Below are 8,544 nucleotides of genomic sequence, written 5' to 3'. Positions count from 1 at the left end.
TAAAGAATGAATGATTAAATTGAAAAGGAAATAAAGGGCTATAATGGCCATGTGAAAAAATACTTTAATGATATATAGCAAATGAGAAAATAAGACTTTAAATTTACATTTCATTAAAATGAATCAGTGTATAAAAGCACACAATTTTGAAGAGTATGAAAATACTGTTCTGAGCTGTCTGGTTAACCTTGTTTATCACAGGCATATTGTAATATTAGTCAATAACTGTGGAATTCATGATAATGTATTCTTCTATTTTTCATATTTATTTGGATATAACTTTTGAAAGTGAGGTCATAAATGTTTGCTTAACTTACTGAAAGACATTTCTTAGTTTTTTATTCAATAACTATGCTGCCATTAAAACAATGAAAAGCCCAATATCTGCAAGGTATAGATGAGTATGTACAATAAGGTATGCACTGTGAATTATAATTTACATAACAAACCTCTTTTTAGGATAAAGTTTGGATAAAAACAGAGCCATAGTAAAGACAAAGTATATGATGCACTGGTGAACTCAATACAGAAAAAAGAAATCATCCCAAAACAATTGTACCTGAAGGTGCTAGAATGAAATAACACAAAAAGTATTGCTTAATAAAAAAGTGAAACATCACGTAAGTAAGAGAACATAGAGTTTATTACCTGTGTGTTTTTTGTAGCAGGATTGCTTTAAAGATACAGTTGCTATCAATCCATTTCTGTTCAAAAAAAGTAACGTCACTCATCTATTCTAGATAAATTTAATCTCCTTTTATTTTAGGAGTTGAGGTACTGGAGTGAGTGGACCAGAGGTTTAACTTGTCCAGTATTTTTATTCTGACCTTAGGAAAGATATTATTTACTGTACCTGTAGCAACAGAAAAAAAGATAATTTCTTGGTTGTTTAATTTAGAAAAATTTTCTCTTTTCCTTTCTGTTTCTCTAGGTCTTAAACTTCTGCTGGATAGAAGCCTCTTAGCCTTATTCCTGCAGTTTTGTAAATATTCCAAAACAAAGATTATTGACACTTGTAAGAATTCTGGATGCTGATTGAGGATATCTTTTTTTTGGATCTCTAAGATTTTGGCCTCAGTAGCTTTAAGGAACAGTGAGTTCTATTCTGCCATGTAGAAGAAAAGGTACTTATTATGAATTTTTTCATACCTATTTATTACAAGAAATGGAGATGAGAAGCTCCAAACCATTTCCAGACTATCATTGCATGAGTTTTTTATTCTGATGTCCTTACATCAAAACAAAGAGACATTTTTGTATCACCTTTTAAAGTAAAATTATTTCAAGCTTACTGAGTGTTTTCCCACCCATTTATTAATTTCTCTGGATTTTTTTTTTTTTCAGAATTTCAAGCTTCCTTCTCCTAGCCTCTGCCAGTTTGAAACTTCTTTTGAAACCCTGTGATCAATGCTGCACATAATATTCTGGAGGAGATGATATTTTAGATGGATATATGGTAATTTCTTGACAGTGATGGCACATTGAGCAATTGATGTTTTTTATTTCCTCCTTTTCTCTCTCTTCATTGTCAGTAAGTTTGGAAGGCACATACCCTGTACACGAGTACCACACAGAAATTGAAAGAGAGATGATCACTCTTTTTATTCTCTTCCTTTGTATCCGTGTTGAATTCAATTACTGCTGTCTTTGAAGATTTCTGGCTCAGAAAGCAGTATCCTCTTATTCAGTAAGTGATTTGGTCTGGGGAGTACTGGGATGTTGTCTGGGGTAGGGGCTGGCGCTGCTCTCCACTGAAAAAGCCACGCCTCTCAAGGCACCAGAGCAGCCCTGGGAGCTGGTGAGGACCGATGCCAGGAAAGCCTCTGGCTGCAGTCACTTTTAGACCCTTTAGGGGTCTAACCTGCATGCAGCAGGCTGGTGTGACAGTCTCTAGTCCTCTCATGGCAAGGGGTTTACTGCTAGAGGATATTCATGGTCACTTCCCACACAACCAGTTCTATGATTTGAAGGAAAGAAGTTTTCCTTTTTGTCAGAATATCTTGCTTGGTTGTGTTATATATTATCTTGCTTCAGGGAACATCGGGAGGTTTCATCAGAAATTGTTGCAGAATTTCTAAGCATAGGCAGTATCCTTCATCACTTCAGCCTCACTCCTCTGCTGTGTTTTAATTTTAAAGGCTTTTGATCTTTTATACTAAGGGCTCCATTCTTTGGTCAGATGCTGAGGCATAATTTGTGCACTGAGGGGTGTTTGATGTGGGTGGGACACTGAAGAGTTTCACACCATCTGTGTATCAAATGTACTTCCAATTAACTTGGTGGAAGTGCCCTTATAGGAGCAGTGCTTTGCGCTCTGGTTCCTAAGTGTGTGTGGAAGGGGAAGAGGTCAAGAGAAGTTAAGAAGGTCAAAGGAAGGATGTGGAGTGAATGTGAACATAAGTGCATTCTTAAAGAGGGGTGTTTGCTGTATTTAGAGGGTGTGGCAGGAGGAATACAGACTCCAAACCTGTTCATTGATCTTGCTTCAAGTAGTTAGAACATTTATCTCAAATTTATCCCTCACTGTAGGCTGTGTTCTAGCCTGCAGAGTGCCTTTTCCACTGTCTAATCCATTTGCTTTACAAACATCATATGGAGCTGGCTTCCAGCTATGCTCTGTGATTTTTGTGGGTTTTCAGGCTCCTCTTTCTCCCTATACTTCTTAAGTTGAATTATAGGAAATTAAGTCAGCCGTATATACCTCATTAAAATGAACAAACAAGAAAAAAATAGATATTTCAGTGCTGGGGAATTTAAATCTCTCTTAAATTTGTATCTAAGATCTGTCTCAGAGATAAAGGCTTTCCCTAATAATGGATTCTACATCAATAGTCATAATCAGAAGAAAACATCATGGGAAATTGTCCAAATGCCTGAGAAATGTCCAAATTTCTCTTCCATTTCATATTTATCCTACAAACTTGGAGATTACCTAAAAATGAAGTGTAAACTTTGGGTTGTTCTATAGGTTTTTTCAAGTAGTTTCTTCACTCCTCTCTAATGTTGTATGGTATCAGTGAAATTCGAAAATATATTTCTTTTTCTTTTTGGGATTATTATTTTAACTTTTTTTTTCTTTTTGAAGTACTCAGCTTATCATGAATTCTAAAACTTAATCTTCTGTAAGTGTTAGTAATGAGACAGTGGAGCAGAGAGTCATGGCTTCTTCCCACAAGGTTTTGCTTTCATAATGAACTAAGTCATATGAAGTGTGGAATCTGAGATAAGGCATGAAATTTTTAGATGGTGCCAGCTGGAATAGCTCCATTAAAATCAATGGAAAGACACCAGTTTTCACCACCAGCTTGTGACTCACTCCCAGGGGAAATAAAATGGTTGATATAAATGTTTCAGTCATGAGCCTCTTAGAGTGAACAATTGACATGGAAAGGGCAGATGCTGGTATTCAAAACTGAAGATAATTTGGGATATTATATTCTGGATGTGATAGAATCTGTTGATTTTCTCTCTATCACCCAGTATCACTTTGAACCCGACTCATATTTGAGCTTTTTAGAAAGTAGTTGAATAATGTGAAGTTTCTTAGGGCTGTGGAGTAAACTGTGGGCTGCTGCATAGCATTAGGAAGAATTCTTGCTTTTTATAAAGGCTAAGCAGGGAAGGATAAAATCAAATCTTTTCCCCTTCATTCCTCACAAGACACACACTGAATTGTACTACCAAGTCCTTTGCAGAAATATGATTACTGTCAGATAGTGTTACTACTAAATTCAGTAAAACCATATTTATGCTGATAAATATGCATGCAATTTTTTTGTCTTTTTCTGTGAGGTGGGTGTGGGATGCCATTTTCCAAACTGAATGTGGCAATAGCAACAGCCAAACCCATGCATGAGGATGCATGAATGGGCTTGGAAAGAAGGAAAAGCAGTTATGGGTTTTTCAAGAGCCACTTTTCAGATTTTGTGATTCCTACTGTGAGCTCAGGAAGCCCCCAGGCAAGAAAAATCTAGACTAAGAAGCAGAAACATAGTTGATTATCTATTTTAACTTTACTGTTTAATAACATGATGAAAACGGAGAAAAAGAAGCAGGTAAGAGGCAAAGAAGAAAAGTCCCTTCCCTGGGAAACACGGATAGACTTTTATGGATCCTGTTTCTACAAGATGTGAAAGCATTTCATTTCATGGACAGCCTGGTTTCCTCATTTGCATTACCCTTGGGTCAGTGCACAAGCAAGTTTCTCACTGTGGAGTTTTATTAATGAGGTTATTGTTAAGCAAGAAAACTCAACTGCTTTCCTTCCAAATGAAAAAGGAACATTTCCATGGGCTAAGATTTGCCCTCTAGCTAGGCTCCTGAAATCCCACCAAGTTAAAACTTATCCTCTACCCATTTTAACTATTACAGTGACAATGAATGGACTTTAAGCAGTTTCAAAATACGCCCCATTAATTTTAATATGTGCTAAACTTTGTAGCAGATTTTTAATTTTTCAATACAGCCTTTCAATACAGCCTTTTTCAGTACAGCCTTTCAATACAGCTGTGCTTTTCTCTCTGATGAAGCTTTTCTGCTGAGGACAATACTCACACTAGAACAATAATGATCTTATTTTTCCTGAATTCTTAAATTATTCAACTCACAAGTTAAGATCATAAGATATTTCAGACAGGAAAGGACCTCAGGAGAGATTCTCATGCAATTTACTACTCAAAGCACTATCAGCTGTGAGGTGAGAGCAGGTTACTCAGGGCTTTATTCAAACAGCTCTTGAAAACTAGATTAAAAAGTTGTAAGAACAGAATTGAAATTGTAAGAACTTGTAAGTTCTTGAAATCGGAGAAATTGTAAATCCACAATTATTAGATTTAAAATATTAGAAGGTGACTTTTTGATAATTCACTTTAGTATCTGTTTGTGGCCCTATTGTTTTTAAATTTGTCTGAATTTTTTTAATATGCTGTCTCTGAGAGGCTCCTGAGGCAACAAATTTCAGAAATTCACTTGGTACTGTATCAAAATATTTTGTTTTAAAAACTTTTAACTGATATGATAAATAAATTAAGAGCTAGTTGTTTCTCTTTGGGCTCATTCAATAATTAGTTCTGTGTTCACTCACCCTTGTGATTTTACAGACCTTCAAACATACCCCATCATCCTTCTCTTTGCATCAAACAATATCAGTCTTTCTCATCTGTCCCTGTTAATGTTATTACTATGTCCACACCTTCTCAGCTCCATGTTGTTTTCCTTGAGGTGCAGAAGTGCCCAGAGCACTGAAGATGTTTGTGTGGAAGAGCCTGCTTTAGCCATCCCTTGATGCCTGAGGTCTGCCAGAGACAGATGTGTAAACTACAGCCTTTAAATTATATAGTAATGGAACTGAAAGCATATGTACAGCTGTGGTGTAAGCAAAAAAGGAAATTCACTGTTGATCTTAATGGTGGTGGTGGGCATCCCGTTTGTCTGGATGTCTTACTTGCTTTTGGGCTGAGTTTTTCCTCGCCCTCTTCCACTGCATCAGTGAATGTGGTTGTATTGTGATGACTAATGACTTTGTAAATGCCTACAAAGGTAAGCAATTAATATCTGTGGTGCTATTACAGTAAGAGTATTACAGCGACCTGAGTGGGCCGCGCTGGTGAGAGAGAGATGGTGAATCTTTTTCTTGAATCAGAAGGCTGAATTTATTAATATATGATATAATACATTATTACTATACTAAATAGAATATAGAGAGAGGTTTTGCAGAGCTGCTAGCTAAGCTAAGAATAGATAGAAAAGAATCCACAACAAAGTTGTGGCCAAGGACTCAGTCCCCTGGCTTGCACTGGTGATTGGCTCTTAATTATAAACATAGAAAATGAGCCAATCAAGGTGTTCCTGTTGCATTCCCCAGCAGCTGATAATAATTGTTTACCTTCTCTTCGGGGGCCTCTGGCCTCCCGAAGACGCAGAAATCTGAAAGAAAGGATTTCTGTGGAGAAATGTCTGCGACATAAGAGTAAAGCAAAAGCTTCAGAAGAAAAAGAAGCCAAGAATTGGTTTTGTATAGATTTCTGGACATCAGAGAATGACCTAGAAATCAACATTCGCCGCATATCAGGACTGCAAACCTAGCTGGGGTATGGTCATGAAGCTCTTACACTTGTTTCTGTTCTGGCACAGCAGGATGTAGGTTAGGATATGTGGATAGCGCTTGCTTCAATGTGGCAGGGGGCTGGGAGAGGCTCTTAAGTCTGCTAGGAAAACGTTCCTGCCTGTCTTGTTCATGCTGCTCAGTTATCTGGCCAGAAGACACTCCTCATAAGAGAAAAAGGTTAGTACACCTAATTAAAATTATTAATTTAACTGAGCAGTCAGAAATATTCTGTTTCTCCTCCTTCCTTAAGTCATCCAGACAATTTCCAAAAACTCAGCTAAATGGCTTCTTCTCTGACACCATCTCTGAGAGGTACTAGTTCTGGCTTTCAAGATTCATATCACCCCATCAAATAAATTCCTGTTCTACAGTAGCTGAATAAAAGTTAAGGGAAATGAAATAATATGTAAAAGAAGTTTTGAAAGTTTGAAGCTAGATTTGATTCATGAAAGTAATACAAGTTTCCTCAGAAAGTAGTGACTTATTTTAACTGAAATTGGAAAATATTGGGTTTTTTAAAATATAAACTGTCATGTTACATGAAACTTTATTTCTTCATACCAGCAGTGATTTTATTGACAACTGTTCAAAGTGGTTTTATTTTTAACTGTGCTCAGTCATTACAAGGCCATTCACTGAAAAAGGGGCTAAATTTTTTTGATGGCTCACATTTATTTTTGCTCAATGATGGAAATAATTAATTGTTTTCATGAAAGATTCATGTCAAAATATGTGTTGTGGAAGCAGAAATGTTTCTTATTCAGATCTCTCTGTATTCCTCTCAGAAAATATCCAACTTCAGAAACTTTCCAGTCAGAAACTTTCCAAGTTGATACAACTCTGAGCAACATGCTGCTTTGGTTAAAAAAATATTAACCATGAGAACAATACTAAGTATTCTAGTGTCAACAAGTCTACAGTCACAGGCAAATAAAACCAAAAACATTCTGAACAAATTCATCACTACATAAAGATCATCTAGAGTAACACTGGAAATTCAGGAGCTGGGTCATCCTCTCTTGGCAATTTTGCTAAGATTTTCTTCAAATTAGTCAGTATACATTAGTTCCAACTTAACAAACATTTGGTTAAGGTATTTATTTATGAAATTTGCTAAAGGGAAGCCTTTAGAGATGCAGTATCTCACTTTCATTTCAGTCCTGAGGGACAGGAAGAAAATCATGCATAGTAACTATCATTTTCATAAAGCTAATGAATTCACACTGCTTGTCCACAATAATGGTGTATCAAATGTGAAAATATGCAGTAGAAGATTGCAAATTGTTAAAACAGTGACAAGATGTCTGAGAGAGAAATATAATTTGTTTTTCTAAGCAACATTTTCAAGTTACTCTTTACTTCTTCTTTTAGATGAGTTATGAAATAGTAACATCACTGAGACAGTTGAATGTTATGATACATTAGCACAAAAACCAAATGAGGAAACAACCTCGAGATTATTCTGTGTAGTTTAGCATCCTCTTTGTTCCTGCATTTAGATTACATTTTCATCACTATTCTAATTCTTCCCTCTGTGTAGTGGGTACTTTTAAGAAGATGTTTTAAGCACAAAGTTTAAGTAATATTATTTTAGTAAGAGACACGAGAAGAGTCTGGAATTTTGACTCAGTTCTACTGTGATTCTACTGCAAAGTCAAAATAAATTCAAAAACAGCTTCAACACATTTTGACTTTATGCAGCAGGGACAAAGGTTTCATGCCAATCTTCAGTTAGCCTTGTCTTGATACCACATAATATTGTCAGTTTCTAAGTGTACCCAAAGTATCATTACACAGGCTGGAACGGCTACAGCAAAGTGGCACTCTGGCATGCCTGTGCCATCAAGTCTCCACAAAAATGTCACTGCCACAAAGCGGATGTTGTAGTGACATCTCTGCCATCAATTGGTCATTAAGGGATCCCCTTAGCTGCTTATCCAGAGAAGTTTTATAACTCCTTTGCACATTCATACTGTGTAGCATATCAGGATAAAGATCATAATGTTTTTCCAAAACAGTGCTTAAGCACTTCAAAATGGGTACTGGAAATATTTTTTCTAGTCATTATCTTCTCTTTTGTCACACAATACTGTAGTTCCATTACTGTAATGTAATAGTGTTTTATAATGCATATAATATCTGAAACAGTCTATCAATACATATTTTATGAGAAAAGCTCATTTATGTAGCTCTTTTGTCTCGTAGAAGCAGTAAAAGGCCCCTACTTCAACATTTTTAATCTGATTCTTAATCTATAAATAAACTTCATTGTGTCTCAAAATCCTAACAAAAACAACTTTTGTTACTCTGTAACCTCCTTGCAGCAGAAAAAAAAATCCTTGCTTGAAAATATGCTAGTCATACAAAGGCAAGGAAACCTTTAACAGGAAATTTAAATGTAATCATGTAAATGTGAAAAATATGGGATTGATATGTAG

The sequence above is a fragment of the Ammospiza caudacuta genome, chromosome 4 (genome assembly GCF_027887145.1).
Source record: "Ammospiza caudacuta isolate bAmmCau1 chromosome 4, bAmmCau1.pri, whole genome shotgun sequence".
Taxonomy (NCBI): domain Eukaryota; kingdom Metazoa; phylum Chordata; class Aves; order Passeriformes; family Passerellidae; genus Ammospiza; species Ammospiza caudacuta.
This window is presented reverse-complemented; position numbering follows the sequence as displayed.